Source organism: Mesocricetus auratus, unplaced genomic scaffold (assembly GCF_017639785.1).
Source record: "Mesocricetus auratus isolate SY011 unplaced genomic scaffold, BCM_Maur_2.0 Super-Scaffold_100003, whole genome shotgun sequence".
NCBI lineage: Eukaryota > Metazoa > Chordata > Mammalia > Rodentia > Cricetidae > Mesocricetus > Mesocricetus auratus.
The window spans coordinates 91,363,137-91,380,949 of record NW_024429188.1 but is presented as its reverse complement, the minus strand read 5'-3'; positions in this window follow the sequence as shown (position 1 = coordinate 91,380,949).

The window sequence follows — 17,813 nt, the reverse complement described above, 5'->3', positions numbered from 1 at the left end:
TAGATTAACTGTGTATGTGTTCATGTGTGCATATTATAAAAGAAATTTTCCTGAAGCCAAATCACTAGATATCTTGTCACCAAGCAAGATTTACTTCAAATACTTAATATAAAGAATTGGAGGTAGGCATGGAAATGCATTTCAAGTTGGTAATGTTTCCTTTCCACAATTTTATTATTAGTTCAACTGGCAATTTAAGAATCACCTCATCAAGTCTTTTGACTTTAACAGCCCACTTTTGCTGCTTCTGAACACTTCAGTAACCAAGTGTCAACAGTTGTATTATCACATTGAATGTTATATTAAAGTAGCTTTCACATCACATCAAGTAATTCTCTCATAGTAACTTCTGAATATTTCTAAAGTTCTATTTGTATTTCAGAAAAACAATAGCTCCTCTTTCCTGTTTATGAGATTATTACAAAAACAGTAGGATATAATAGACACTTAAAGCCTGCTAAATAGTGACCATTACATATTATCTAAACATATTCTGTGTTTCATTTTTACACATGTATATATCGCTTCTATATGAATACATTATGAATAATTCATTATAATGGAATAGTATGCAATATTCTTTAGGAAATAATGTCTTCTGTATTCTTCATAGAGTTTCATACTAGAAAATACTCAGCTAGATAGTGTGCTGAATAGTTTTATGACAACTTGCCCCAAGAAATGTCATCTGAGAGAAGGGAACCACAATTAAGAAAAATTGGGTATTTCCATTGTGGGTGAGGCCACCCCTGGGAAGGCAGTTATGGGTTCTATAATAAAGCAAGTTGAGCAAGCCATGGGAAGCAAACCATCGAGCAGTATCCCTTCATGATTTCTGTATCATCTCCTGACTCCAGGTTCTTACCTGTTGGAGTTCCTGTTCTGGCTTACTTTGATAATGAACTTCAGTGTGGAGACATAAGTAAAATAAACCCTTCCTTCCCCAAGTTGTTTCCACCATGTTGTTTCATTACAGTAATAGTAACCCTAACTAAAACAAATTGGTACCAGGAGTGGGGTATTGCTATGAGACCCCTGGCCATGTATTTTGGGGGAGGACTATGGAAAGACTTTGGAACTTTGGACTAGAAAAGTCACTGAGAGTTAAGATCTCAATGGGCTGTTCTGTAAGCACTTTTCAGACAAAAATATTAGGGGAATGCAGATGATGGAGGCCTGGATTGGGAAGTTTCAGAGGGAAGTTTAAAGAGTTATTGGGGCCATTTGCTTATTTGAATTAAGATTCTATAGTTCTGGTTAACTGGAGATGAATAAACAGCTGTGATTGACAAGATAACAGATCTAATAAAGTGAAAGTCTTTCTTTGCTGGAATATTCCATGCTGATTAGCTAGAACTGATATACTAGTGATGACTAAGAGAAGACTACCATTTTTCAGGTGAAAGCTTCTGGAAAGTGTTTCCTGAGAGTCAGCATACAGAAGCTCTATTCCAGACATGGCCAAGGTTGTACCTTGTGTTGGCAGTTGAATTTGGTAATATAAATGTCACCTAGGTAGTGCTGGTTTTGAAAGCATGAGGGGGTCATGGAAATTAGCTGAGGCATGGCACTGTGTGTCAGGGTTGGTGTCATTGAAGAGAATACAGGAGAGACTAATGGTGAAAGTATAGCCCAGTTGTAGCAGAAGACCCCAGCATTTTGGAGATGCCAGTAAGAACAGCAACATCAGTGGATTAGAGCCAGTCAGAGTCTAGAAGATAAGCAGAATATGCTTCAGAATTCAGAGTAAGAAGTGACCCAGGCATTTTTGAAGAGCCCAGAAGATCGTGAGTGATTCCCAGGCATTGGGTATTGCATTATTTACATTGTTGGTGGCTTGATTTTTATCTGATTTGATTATGACTGTACCCTGGTTCTTTATTCTTTAATTAAGAGAATATTTAATTTACAATTGAACTTTACAAGAGCCCACAGATGAAAGATTTCAAACTTTTAAAAGGAGATTTTGAATTTTTAAAGAGATTGAATATTTTAAAAGAACTGGACATTCAATTTGTTTGAATTTGTAGTGAATGCGAGTCTTTTAAAAGTTATATATGTTTTTAATTTGAGGTATTTGGAAGAATGAGAAGCAATGGTAGTGACTTAACAATGATGTATTTCTACATCAACTTGTATCAAGTTGACAAAGGGCCAGTTTTGCTGGCTAGTTAGTTTTATGTCTTCTTCACAAAGCTAAAGTTAACTGAAAAGAGGGAGCCTCAATGAAGAAAATGCCTCCATAAGTTTGGGCTGTAAAAATGCCTGTAGGGCATTTCTTAGTGATTCTTGGTAGATAAGCCAGCCCATTGTGGGTGGAACCACCCCTGGTCCGGTAGTACTGGTTTCTATAAGAACAAAGGCTAAGTAAGCCATGGAAAGCCATACAGTAATTTCTTTTGAATATCTGTCAGTATATTTTCCTGAAGTGTCAATATCTGTTTATGTCACTAGTAAATAAAGTCATGAGACAACTAAACCCTTTTAAACTAAGGGATGTATAGGAATAAAGGTATATTTTCTTAAAATTTTTAAACAGATTGTATAAAAGGATTTTAAATTTTTCATTATGATCCTTTTCCCTACCAAGAGTGATGTTGATCAAAAGATTTCTTTTGGCATAGCTCTAATTAAAATGAACTGTAGTTACATATATTATTCAATTTTGAGTTTTAGGAGTTTACATTATGAGCTGGAAAGACAGATCAATTGCTTGCATGCCTTTAATGAATGCACGAAGAGCTGAGTATGGACCCACAACACTTATGTAGGACACTAAAAGTATTGATACACACTTGTAATCCCAGAATTAGGAGAGGGACAGAGACATGAGGATCATTGAAGGCATTCCAGACAGAAATCTAGTGTGCACCAGCTTAGTAAGAGGCACTAATTCAAAAACATGTTAAAGATGGAGAATGATAGAGGAATATGACATTGACCTCTGATATCTACACATACATAAATGTTATAGACAAAGACAGACAAACACGCCGACAGACAGACAGACACACACACACAAGCACATAGTTTATATTTGTAATTTTTTAAATGGCCCAATCCCTTGCCCTTCTTATCCTAATAATATAACCTATTATAATTATTTAAACTTTTTTATTTGTACTTGAAGTTTGTTTTCTTTTTTAAGACAGGGTGTCATTATGTATTTCTGGCTTGCCGGGAAATTTTTGTGCATTCTAGGCTGGCCTGAAATTCATGGCATTCTTCCTACCTAAAATATCTGAGTACTTAGAATATAAATCTGTGTTACAATAGCAGTACCTACCATTTGGATTCATTTTTTCTATTTTCTTATCTTTTTGAAGGAAATAATATCAACCCAAGAAACCAGAAATGTATTACTATAATTGAATGTAGCTATTACATGGAACATTCAAAGAATAGTACATAGTAACAGCTCAATAAATATGTGGTTAATTTATAACCATTTACTTTGAAACCATTCTTTAGGATTATAACAGTAATTGAGGATTGTTTTATTTACTCTTTTCTACCTATCCCATTAGGACTTTGCAGAATATACTGTGTTGCCTTATGAACTTGTTGGTGAGCAGGAAAATGCTTTTCTTCATTTCTACTTCCAAGTAAAATTACAAATAAAGCAAATAAGAAGTTCTTAACAATTAGATTACCAGTATGTGCCAGGAAAGTAAACATTGGAGTTTTTAGAGTACATCAGTATGCTGAATTTATTTTATTAAATATAATTATATTAGAATAAAAGTATAATTAATAATCAATAGTAAGGAATGGTAATAAGGTTGGAGTTCAACTGCACTGCAGTAGAAAAATGAGGTGCTTTTAGGTGAGTCTAGAAGCAGGTTCTTATGTGTGAGGTATTTGCAGAACCAAGGCTATCTTTGAGCACATAACTAAATCAAGTTTATGTTATGTAATATCCAAAGTAGAAAGAGATGTTTTTCATTCCTTCTCCTCCCATACCCATTGAAAGCCCACTGCAATATTTAATTTCCTTCCCCTTTAATGTTAAAAAGGACTCTATTCTCTAGAAAAATTGGCTTAACTGTTCTGCATTTACACATATCTAATATGTGCACATTCATGTATACATTAGTACAACAATATCCTAGAAGGAGACAGTGTCCTAAAGGAAAGAATCACTATATAGGAAAATCTTAGTGAAGAAACCAGAGGAGCAGGGAGGTAGCAGTTACTTACAAGGATTTACAGACTTTGCAGACTTTATCTCATGAAGTTCATTTCAATACTGAAAATAATAATGACTACAATCTACACATTGTGATAAAGAAGCCGAGACTTGGAGATACCAATGTTGTGTCTCCAGATAACAATGATATTATCTAATTATAAATTGTGAAGGAGCATGCAAGATCATTGCAAAACAGGAAAATGAGAAAAATGATGGGGTAGAGATAACCCAAAGGAAGATTGCTCTCATGGGATTGGATGTTTTTGGTGTTGCAGCTGAGCTCCTGTGCAGTGGTGGTGGTGTTAGAAACTGCTGCCTCAAAGCATTTGGAGCTATGTCTCACACCATTTTGCTGGTACAGCCTACCAAGAGACCAGAATGAGTGCATGGAAGGCGTTTTTAAAAAGTTTGAAGAATGCCTGAAGAGAATGAATCCTAACAGCCCTTCTATCACATACAACATCAGTCAGTTGTTTGATTTTATTGATATGACAGATCTCAGCTGTCTTGTGTACCGACTTGATAGATGGACACACCAGTCTTATAACAATGACTGGATCAAAGAGAAGATCTACGTGCTACCTGTTGACAGGCCCAACAGGCTGGGAAGTAATTAAGTTGGAAGCATTAGGGGCTGGAGGTGGGCTTGCAACAGGTGCATACTGGGAGCTGTAGTGAACATTTTGTATGATAGTAATTATGCTTCTATTTTGTTGCATTAGAGCCAAGACTGAATGTATGACAAACGTGAATGATGTCTTCATTCTGAAACCACCATCGCCCCCTTGATCCTTTTTTTACTTGGACATTTTTATGATAATTCAGAGAGAAAGTGGTTTTTTGCCATTTCAGATTGGTTCCAGTCTTTGAAATTTTTCTTATCTGCTCTATAGCAGTGAGTGCACTAACCCTTTTTGGGGGGCAGGGGTGGTGACAAAGTTAGTTATGTCTTCTAGGAAAGGCTTAGAAATGTTCTGTAAAAAAAGAGATAGCCCAAAAGAAAGGCCTTCTCCAGATACATGTCCATGGCTGTAACACTATGAGAGTTGGCTTATAATTATTATTAATTTGATATATGTGATATGGGATAGAAAATATCAAAGCATCTAATATACTCATTGAACATTGAGTTTCTATGTGTTGGACATTGTAATTGACAAGAGAGTTAGAAAGAATACAGCCTTCATAACAGGCTCATTAATTTACCATCAGAGAATGCATCAAAATGTTTAAAGGTGGAATTAAGAATATGCAGTTTGGATTTTCAATTTTGCTTTCTTTTAGTTCAAGAAACACTTTGACAGGAATTTTTGATAAGCACTAAATTATATGCTGAAGCAGAACAATCAGCAAAACTATAAACAGGACAACCAGGGAAGACTTCCCAGGGTGATAATGTTATGTATGTATTAGAGTATTAATAGTCATTCACGTAGGGTAAATATGAATGGAAATACAATTTGCCACTGTGATGGCTATTATTTCTCATCAACTTGTCTACAGTTGGAATGAACTAAAACCCAAGCATCTAGGTATAACTGTAAGGATTTTTTCTTAATTAAAATTACTGGATAGGAAAACCCACCATTACTCTGATCTTTTGGGGTGGAAAGTTTCATCTTTAATCTGGTGGCAACCTATACAAAGGAAATGGTTGAAAGGAACTTTCTCTGCCTTTGCCTGCTTGACCTTACTCTGGCTTCCAAGTCCATTCCTTGAATGGCATTGAAGCCTAATTTGGGATTCTGGTGTGTACTGAAGAAGACCTGAGACATCCACTCTCATGAATAGAACAACTACTGGATTCTTGAATTTTCCATTGGTAGACAGACATTATTGATCTAGCTGGACCACAGCTTGTAAACCAGTCTAATAAATCCAATAATTCCCATATATATATAATCAATCTTTAATACAGGAACTTTTTGAGTAAAGCTTTAAAAACCGAACTTGTAATAGACTTAAGTTTATAAGACTGATATGTATGAAGGTCAATGAGGCATAATAATCCCTCCACGAAGCTTAGACATGTCAGTTCCATAACAGAACCACAGGGCTAAGAGTATGCTCAACATCATAGGTAACATAACATAACATAACATTTGTGAAGTTTTATTTTTGGCTCATGTTGAACTGCAACTAAAATGGTTCTGACCATAAAAGATCAAGATCATAAAAATGGCAAAAAATAGTTTCAAATGTTATGTCTGTGCATTCATGAAAAATCTTGTTTTATATGTTACATTTTAATTTTTCATTGATACTTTGACATTTTCATAATATATACAATGTAGGTTGTCTAAGGTCAAGCTTCTTGCGCTTTCTATATCCTTTGTAAGATATTACTCATCCTTTCCCCTCCAAAAAGTCATTACTTGTTTATGGTAATACTCAAGAACATTTAAAATGCTGTGAAATTTTTCGACTCACATTGTTATTTGATGAGCTTTTATGTAGACCGAGAATAATAAAGCATTGTAGAACATGATGATTTTAAAAGGGAGATTTTACACTAAATTTTTTAATGAATTACCAATATAGGGCTAAGAAATGAAGTTGGGAAAAAGAAATGAAGTAGAACACAGAAGAGAAATATTGAGTGATCCATCAGATAATCACAAGGAATATTTTTGTACAGATTTATAAAACAGTTTTATATAGAAAATAGAATAAACCCAGTTCTTTCCCCCCAAAATTGAATAGCAAATTTAACTTTTGGAACCTGATGCAATGGATACCTGATGCAATGTTTTATGATCTACAAAATTTCTAATGATTAAGCAGATACATAAGATGAAACATAAGATACATAAGATGAAAAGACTCACTAGTGACTCTTTTCTTTCTTCCTTCCTTCCTTCCTTCCTTCCTTCCTTCCTTCCTTCCTTTCTTTCTTTCTTCATTTCTCTCTCTCTCTCTCTTTCTTTCTTCCCTCCTTCCTTGCTTCCTTCCTCCATTCCCATATCTTTCTTTGCCTTCCTTCCTTCCTACCTTCCCTCCTTCCTTCCTTCCTCCTCCATTTTTCTCTCTTTTTTTCCTAGGGTCTTTATAGTGAAAGGACTCTTGTATTTATTGCAGTACCTTACTCTCTGCTTTGCTAGTATTATCAATTGCCATGTCAGTTTCTTTCAAGAGGTCTCCTATGGGAAACATATTAAAATTATCTCTGTGCATGGCAAATTATCTAGCAATGTAGCAATGTCAAGAAGTGACACTACTGTGATTTGTAGTCTAGAATATTCATCATTTCAATTTGTTGTGGCAGAAAATTCTATTTGATAGACACATTTTGATAGGCAAAATCTATGGGAGACTCAATGATACATTTCCATCATTCCAAAAAAAATGGCCTTCAACCTGCTGCAATAAGTACATTCTTCCTTCCTGTGGTGATATTTTGTTTGCACTCTAATAAATGAGACTAGTCAGAAGATCAGTGGGCAGAGCTAGCCATTAGTTAACCATAGAGGTCCGGAGGTCTGTACAGAAAGACAGGAAAAGATATGAGTGGTCGGCGGAGAGGAATATAAGGTAGGAGAAGACGGGAGCATGACTTCTTTTCAGTCTGGAGATTTCAAAGTGGTAAGAGTTCTAGTGGCTGGCTGCTATATATCTTTGACTTTTCAACTTTTACCTCCTATTATCTGACTATGTTTTTATTATTAAGACAAATTAGAACTCAAGCTACATCTTCCTGTGCTACTAGACTCTGGGGTATTTAGGTAAATAATTATACTTCCCAGTTGAGAAAAGTATACAAATAAGTAAATAAGCACAAAATTTTATAAGTAGCCAAGATAAATATTTCTTATTTGCATTACAACAGTGTCCATATGAGTTTATCATTGTTTTCTCTTGCATTGTATTTGAGGAGTAGGAGAAAAGCAGTTGAATGATCCTTAATTCATACTAAGTAATTTATTTCTGGGATTCAGTCTAAATATCTCTATTACTCTCACTGTTTATATGTTTAAGTTTGCTTAGTGTCTTGCTTTGTTACTTTGAAGGGGGAATATCCTACTGGCATGCTGCTTTTTACTGTAGTATGTTATGAAATTTGAAGTAGGGTTTATTGCTTTTGTTAGAGCACAATAATGTTCAACTCTTTTGTTTCTACCTTCAAAGTAATGAAAAAAATCGCTACATAAACACATTTAGGCCCTGATCATCAGCCAGAACCTATGAGATATATACCCCCCAGAACAGCCCATTGGGTTTTTCAAGACAGGATTCACTTATTCTCAATTTCTTTGAGGCTGGTAAGACAATACGTCACTTGGTCAGTTTTTTACACAGAGAAGACACGTTCTTGCCAACCCAATCACTTTAGCATGAGAAATGACTCTTGTTATCCTTGGATGACAAATGTCAAATTCTGAAGAAACTGACTACAACATTAAGATCCCTAGGACCAGTTTAGTGCAATGTGTCAGTGTAGTGTTACAAGGAGGTAGGCAAAAAGGAACAGTGAAGAAACAACTGAAGAATATATATAGTCATATAGAAAATTCCACTGAAAATAAAGGGACAGAGAATAGGGTAACTTTTGTTTTGGGGGCAAATCATGGATGTGGTCATCATTCACCATAAGGGATGCATGGGAATTTGTTTAATGATCCATTAACAATTGATTTGTGATTTAGAAAGCAAGCTTATTTGCATTTGAATAAAACATGAATAATGGATTCTATACAAAGGACAGAGGGACCTCTATCCTGTGGTAGAAGTGATATCTTCCTTATCCTTTTCTGACAAGTTCAATTTAAATGAAGAAGACTAAATTCTGTCAAGCAGCGTGCTACAGTTTTTATGGGCTCTTGAAAACATATTTTTAGTAAAACACAGAAAACCATAAAATTGAACTATTAATTTCCTTTTATCCACTAACTAGCTAAACTTCTTTTAGTTTTTCCATCTATGCAAGGAAAACTTCTAAGACAACTTTTATACTCCATTTTCTTTGTCATATTCTTTGCTCCCCCAAAATACACATGTTGCCTGAATAATAATTCTGGAACTATACTATGCAATTTTGAATCTTGGTTGAAATTTATTAGCTGTGTGACCCCGAGTAAAGTCTAACCTGTCTATGCTTTATTTTCCTCTTTATACTGACAACTACTGTATAATGAAGTTATTTATGAAAATCTATAAATTAAAGTTTTTATAAAAATGTATGACTTAGAGAATATATTATTTTACTTCAGCTATAAATACTAATAAAAACACTACGTTAAGCATTGAAGAATGAGAATAGATAAGAAATTATTTTGACCTTCAAGGAATTCAGAGTTACAAGAAGAAATCTAAAAAGTACAAAGAAAACAGCATGATTAAACCTATCCAAAGGGTCACAGAAAGATTCACAGAGAAGATGGCATTTTTAAATGAGCTCCAAAATGTGGAATTGTACTAGAATGCAAGGATATTAAAAAGTGTTTTGTGCTGAGGTATGAAAATGAGAAGAGGTACACAGATAAGAATAAATGGCAGGAAGTTCTGTATGTATGGCTGAGTCAAGCTACAAGAGAAATATAACTTGTTTATTTGATGGATTAATTAGTCATTTTCTAACATATAATTTATTGACTAGTTTTTATACCCAATAAGATTTGGCTACTCATTTATCTGGGGACAAATTGGTTCCTAATTTTATAGCACTTGGTACAGTGTACTCGAGGTTGAATTTGAAAATGTATGGCAAATCTCTAATGAAGTGATCCTGTCATGTGATGTGCTCTTCTGATGATGGTTAATCTGTATTACAAAACTTAGCTTGATTGAGAAATACCTAGTACATAAATAAAGAGTATTTATCTATATATGTGTCAGGGTATTTCTGAAAACCTGAGGGAAGAACCCAGACTCAATGTTAAGTGTCACCATCCAATAGTCTGGAGGTCTCTATGGAATAATAGGATGGAGAAATCATTGGTTATTTCTCTGCCTCTGTTTCCTTGACACCATGGTAGGAGACACTTTGTTCTATCATGTCCACCTTGCTACAAAACTAGATATTTTCTCCACTAAATATCTTATGTCAGTCATTTTATAACAATGATGCAAAAATAACTAAAACAAAATATTGGCAATTATGAGGTACTGCTACTAATTGTCCATGTCAGGAAGAAGCTTTTGAAACAGATTTATGGGAGACATACTGAAAAATTTGAAGAAGCAGGCTATAAAACATAGTTTGACAGGTGATTATAGTAGGATTTTGTAAGACCAGAATGCTGATAGAAATATACATAGAAAAGACTGTGCTCATGAGGTTTCAAATAGAAATTAGAATACATTTGGGAGTTTGATTAGAGTCCAGTCATACTACACTGTGGCATAAAGTTTATATGTATAACATTCATTGTCTGAAACTTATCAGGAGACTTAATTAAAGATTAACAATTAACCAATCCAGTATAGAATATTTCAATTTAGCAGAGCATTCGGTTTGTCACATGACTATTTCTAGTTGTTTTAGCCAACTTTAAAGTGAGAATTGGGAGCAAAAAAGTCAGTGCATAAATATTTTAAAACTTGGTAGTTTGCCCATAAAAGAAGCATATATGTGAACCCTAGGTCAAGGAAAATACAACTGCTGAAGAGATTAGAGTTAATACAAGAAACCAGTAGTTGCAGAATGGAGAGACATGAATGAAATCTCAGAGGTGGGAGGTTAAAGCAGAATATCATTAGTTCAATGCCTCAGTGAGCTACATAGTGAGATGTCATCCTAAATAAAATAAAAGAAAAAAGTCATAAATAAAATAGGCAATCAATTTCATACAGGGAAAATAATATAGCAAATGTCCAAGCATCATAAAATACAGACTCTTGGACAAAAAGATGTGAACTCATTGGAAGACTGCTTTGGTAAGAGAGATCAACTGAGGCACACTGCTAGAAAAAGGATGCCTAGTTTCCTAGAATCCATTTTGGAATCATGAGACAGCCAGGAAAAATGTGGATTGCAGATGTGGTATGAAAAATCTCAACTACTGTTCAAGTTGGTAATAGACATTGTTTTTTTGGGAATGCAGACATGCAGAATGTAATATATACAGTGTTGTGAAGGCTTCCACCTAGATTTATAAATAAGGACTGGGAGGCTCTACATTGTGTAATAATGTTGAAATAATTGTAGACAGCCCATCAGATGATGAGATATGAAATTTTGAGAGGGAAACTGAAAATACTGTGGATATAATATAAAACTATAAATACAAGCATTTATCAGACTGCCTGATAAATGAAGTTTCTTGCAGTGAATAAAGCCAACCCAGCATCGAGGCCATGTGGGCTTACACTAGTAAATACCACAGGTGTACGGCTGCCCTTGAAATGTGGAGATCACATAATGCCACTGTCTACTCCAGATGCTAGTTGTGGGCTAAGTTTAAAGTTTCTTTTTTGTTTATTATTATTATTATTTTTCCCCATCCGCCATTTGTATGCCTCCACTATTCTATTCTGGAATTACAATGTCTACAATATGCCATTGTGTCTTGGAAATAGGAAATACTTTTTATGATTTTTATGGTGGCTCACACCTAAACTTCTTTTTTGAGTCATAGGGTTCTTTAGCCTTTAACTATTGAAAAATACTTGAATTTGGGAATTGAGGGAAAATAATTTGGGCATTTTCAATTGTGTTCAGGAGAGTTATAGAATACTAAGTGGACTTTTAATTTTATTATCTCTACTTAGGGATTAATACAGTTTAATCAATTTTGTTTGGCTGGTAATTTTCCAAGTAGTGTATATTTGATAGTTACTTTTTACTGAATTGAGAAATATATAGGACATTGATGAAGCACATTGCTGGGTGAGTATGTGGGTTGATTGTAAGCTGCAGTAACCCCCAGACTGGGATTTATTTGTTTTTATTTTATGTGAACTGCTATTTTGCCTGTATGCATGTTTGTGTGAGGGTGTCAAATCCACTGGAGCTTCAGACAGTTATGAGCTGCTATGTGGGTGCTGGGAATTGAACCTGGGTCCAATTAAGAGAAGCCCAGACACTTCTCTTAACTGCTGAGCAATCTCTCCAGTCCCTAATCTGGGATCTTTCTTGACTGAAAAAATGTGGGGAAGAAGTAGGAATCACTGTAAGGTAAACATCTTCCACTTCCTAACTCCCAAAGCATGAGATTTTGGTTTTCCTTGTTGTAGTTTCTCTGTCACGATGGATTGAAATTGAAAATTCTGAAACCATGATCCATAATTAAGGGTTTCCTTTCTTGGGTAATTTTTTGAGCATTTGTCACAGATCTGATAATCTCACTAACACATACTTTTTGGGCAAGATAAGCATTTCAAGCCTATCATTGAAAATAGTAATCCAACTAGAGTCTAATGCCACACATCCTACCTATTATAACATTTATTCAAACCTGATGAGCTCCAAGTAGGAACATAAGTCCATAACACTTTCTTTTTAGTCTTATTAAAATATTGTTGACAAATACAATTTATGTCTATTCAAGATCTACAGTGTGATGATTCAAATATGTATGTACTATGTAATAATTATTAAAGCAAGCTAATACCTTCAACATATTGCATGGTTAAACCATTTTTTATGTGTGATGAGAATGCTAAAGAAAAATTCTGATAGTAAATTCAAGGATACAATAATTATATATAGCCAAAAGCTGTGTATTGCATCTCCAGTATTTATCATACAGCTGTAAAAATTTATTCATTGACCCACATTTTTCTCCCACCCTTATTCTTTGATGTTCTTTTTAGCACTGTTTTCCCTCTAAATTCAAATTTTAATATTCTGTATCTATGTGAGCGCATAGAGTATCTGCATTTTATGCATAGTATTTTATAAGAAAACTTCTGAAAATAATTTGGAAATATATTCTGTAAGAAACAATTTAAGCACCAGTACTCTTACCAATTTTAGATGAAACTGGATCCAAATAATTTAATAAATTATTACAATGTTTTTACTTTTACTTTTAAGAAATGATATCATTTCTCTCTTTCCTTTCCTCCTTTCACCCCATCTACCTTTCCTTGCTCTTTTACAAATCCATGGCCTTTTTTCGTTAATTATTATTGTGTACATATCTGTATATATATATATATACATTTTCCATAAAAAGTAACTTCTCTTGAAATGTTATTTATAATTTATTGAAGCTTATTGAAGATTCAGAAAGCAAAGTCAACCACAAGCCATAGAAGCCAGGCACATACCTTTAATCCCAGAAGTCAGAAACTTGGAGGTGGTGGTATATACCTTAATCCTAGGACTCAGGATTAAGAGGTAAATGGATCTCTCAGTGTTCAAAGCCACCCATACAATGAAACACACACACACACTCATCTTCATCATCATTGTTTCCCTGTTCTCTTGCTCTATGTAAAAGTAACTCTTGAAAAATATATTATGGAATTTATTAGCTATTGTTTATCTATACATCCATAAGAAATATACTAGACTTACAGTAGCAGAACTAGTAATTTTTATGTCATGTGCAATGGATTTATGAAGTTAGTAATACAGTGGTGACTATGAAAACAATCTACTATGATAGTATCAAACACTAGATATGGAATTTTAATGACAATTTGTGTGATAGTCATATTTACCATGAAGAACTAATATATGGTTTTTACTAATATAGTACTTATTTTTCCCCATAGTCTCTTGGATTCTTTTCTGGTTATTTGATTACTATTATAAATTTATTAAATTTGAACATAAAAATGGTGTCAATCAATGTCAGACATTTACTATGGTGGTAGCCTCTATACTTCTCTGCATATGAGTTTTAGTCAAGAATTTAGAGCCCATGGATTAATTCCCCAGTGAAATATACTTTTTACTAAATATCATGATACTGATCTACTACCAGAGGCCCCATAGATTGCTGAGGCCTCCTCACTGACATCCACATTCAGGGAGTCTGGATCAGTCCTTTGCTGATTTCCCAGCTATCAGTCTGGGGTCCATGAGCTCCACCTTGTTCAGGTCAGCTGTTTCTGTGGGTAAAACAAGCTTGTTTCTCATTTAAATAAAAAAGAAAATATGATAAAGTTTGATATTTCACTGATGAAATGAAGACAACTTGCCAAGGATTTGGTATGTTTCATATGAACTCTATTTTGTAATTAACAAAGGTATGGTAAGTTTCTACTAGCATGTAGTTGGCCCTGTAGATGTCTAATTTTAATGTAGGAATGCTTTTATCCTCTTAAATTAAATTTAAGTGATATGTTCTACATAATGAGTAAGTGATGATATATGTTTAATTCATAAAATTTATAATGTTCTGTATATGAAACAGTGTCTGCTTTTTGTAGCCTAGTACCATGGTTCTGAAATTTTGCCATCATTGTTCAGCAATAAATCACATTAACTATATAGAACTGTTACATGATGTTGATTTGTCATATAAGATATGAAAATTAATTTTAGTGAATACATGTTAAAAGCATATAAGAAACAGGATATTTGCTGACTTGTTCTATGGTCAGAATAATTTTCCCCACAGCATAACGAAATTATCTGATACTATATTTTGAGATATTCATTAAAATAGTCAGTAGTTGTTATGTTTATGACATAACAAAGAACTGTAAGATAAATCAAGACCAACTAAATAATCTCTCCCCTCTAAAGTATTCCATATGTGTTGAAATTGTTTGTTACAGACCACTTAACAGAGTTTATTGAGTAACGAAGATGACTTAGCAGTGCATCTGGAAGCTTTGCAAAGTTTCAAGTTAGTTTTAAAAATGGTAGTGGTGAAGGTAGGGAGAGAAGCTGGCTGATACAAATTCCATATGTGCAAAATATATCGGTCTCTATTGATTAGTCATAAGAATGTTTGTCATTTTCAAATCAGTAGCTGAAAATTATAGTGTTCATTTCAATTCTGTTATTTGATAACAACTAATAGCACTCTATTGTTGGTGTTGGGGAAAATGTACATTGTGGTAGATATTACTCTATTGCAATATGGGAAATTATCATTTTTCTACTCTCTGGTAAAGAGTTCAGGACAACTCTATTCTCTTCCAGATTACATTCATCATTAAGAGATAAGTGTTTCCCTGAATTCAGAGGTAGAGGCAGACGGATCTCTGAGTTTGAGGCTACCTACTCTCCAGTTTCAGGACTGCCATGTCTACACAGAGAAAGCCAGTCTCAAGTCTACCGTCCCCAAAAGAGATCAGAGTGTTCTGATTATCTAATTTCTTTGATGTCAGTTTTCGCATACACAATGTGGTTAATTCTTGCTTGATTTTTCCACATTTTAGTTTAAATCATTCTAATTTAATACATTTGTAGATGTTTGCAATGATTCTATGAGATGGGTCAGATAAAATCTGTGCCATATAAGGGAAATATATAGAAAGAAATGGCACCACATGTTGAAACTAATTCTTTTATTTACTTACAAATAAATATAGCAATCACCAAACTAAAGTACAGTTTAAGAATTTGGCATGAGGATAGGTGAACGACTGTGACAGAAGTAAGCATCTTATTCAGTTATTGGGATAAAACAGGTAGTACTTGGGAATTTTGTGACTGTTACATATATTAGGGAAAGCAAAATTTTTTTATCTAAAACAAGGAAGGTAACTTAGTCTAATCAAATGCTATAGTTTTAGACTCCAGAACTATGCTGTTTAATGTGATCATCACCAAGCACATGTAGGAACTTGCTTGCAGGTTTGCTAAAGTTAAGCAAAATATTCTACTGACAGTGCAAGACATCACTAAAAATGTAAAAGTGGCACTTACATTTTGATGGTAACCATCATTTGTCTAAAAAGAGAAAGTATGCCTGGTATTTTAATCTTGGTCAACTCTATGTGGCTAGTGAGGTTGGGATTCTTAGAGGAGATTGTACTATTGCTACTTTCTAAACCAATACAATACTTACCCTTATATTCACGAATAAAAGTGGTTCTCACAACTCATCTTCTGTGTGTGAATTATTTTATCCTTGTGCATCTTTCAAGAAATTTTCTTCGTTCTGAATATTTAGTGCTTTTTGTATGATATGCCATGGAATATTTCTTTTATGATCTTGCCTAGTTGGATTTTTTTGTGCTCCTTATATCAGAATGGTTATGTCTTTCGTTTGGGTATGTTTCATTCTATGATCTTGTTAATGATCTGTTTTATGTCTATCCTTATCCTTCCTTTTCTATGCCTATAATATGAAGTAATGGTCTTTTGATAGTGTCTCACATTCCCTGTATGTTCCTGTACTGTGATTTTTTAAAAAAGGTCATTTTCTTTGCATATTTCATCTATAATATATGATACACACTATACATAATTTTCAAGTCCTGATACTATATCCTCTTCTAGATTCATTCTACTTGGAAGATTTTCCCCTGAGTTTTCTCATTAATGTTGATATTTTATTCTGTATTCATTTCAGCCAGTGTTTTCCAATGCTTACATCTCCTTTTGAATACAGTCATCAAGCCCTGAATTATCATTTCATTCAGATATGCATTTATATTTTCTTGGACATTACTCAAGCATTTCTCATTATTTTCATGAAGTTCAATGAAGTATTTGTTCATGAGTTCCTTTAATTCCTTAAATTAATTCGATAAAGTTTATAACTGGTTTTTAAATATTTTGTCTTATTGTTCATCTAGGTAGTTTTCATTAGAGAATACTTATATAGTGCTAGAGATTTTGATGGAAAACATGCTATATATTGGCTTTGCTTTTGCAAATTGACCTGGTCATGTGAGTATGTCTTTCTTTTGTTGTGATAATTTGACCTTCCTTAGGTTGGTTTGGTATAGGAGATGCATGATCTGAGCTAGGTAAAGCTGGGATGGTCTATTTAATTAGACAAAGGAAAGATGTTTGGCCAAGCAAGAATGGTTCCAAAATGAAGAGACTTCATGGTCACTTGTCTTGAACTAGTTTTATGGATTTGCAAGTGCAGGTGGGTTGGAGAAGCATAGGGAAGAGGAAGAAACCACTTACATTAGTTTTTGAGACAGGGTTTCTTTGTGTAGCTCTGGCTTCCCTGGAACTAACTCTCTGTAGATCAGGCTGGCCTTGACCTCACAGAGATTCAAACCGCTCTGCCTCCCAAGTTCTAGGACTACAGGCATGTGCCAGCAGTACCAGCTCCTAATATATAAGGGCCCAATATGGCTGATGTCACTGTAGTCCCACGGGTGGAGGCTGTTCCATTCAGGCCTGAGAGCAGAGCTCAGCAGCATCTTTTACAGGGGATTGGTTTTGCAGGCATGAATGATGTATGACTCAGAGAATTGTGGAGTGTTGCTCCATGGTTTCAGAGATCTGTGGAGGCCAGATGACATTAGACAAAGATAGAATCAATGCAATCTGGCCATGAAAGATCACTTTGTCAATCTGTGTGGATGAAGCTTAAGATTCACTAAAGATCCCAAGATCCTCGAGTTTCTGCTTAGGGGATCCATAAACACTGAATGGAGCTACTCCAGTACAGAGTCTATGTGTCTTACAGGTCTTTTGAATATCAGATGAGAATATTAGGAGTGTCAGATCATGGACATAGAGCTGTAGTTTGATGTTTTTTCTTATGAAAGCTAACCTTGTAAGCTTCATGGGATTCAGAATGTTATGAAAAAA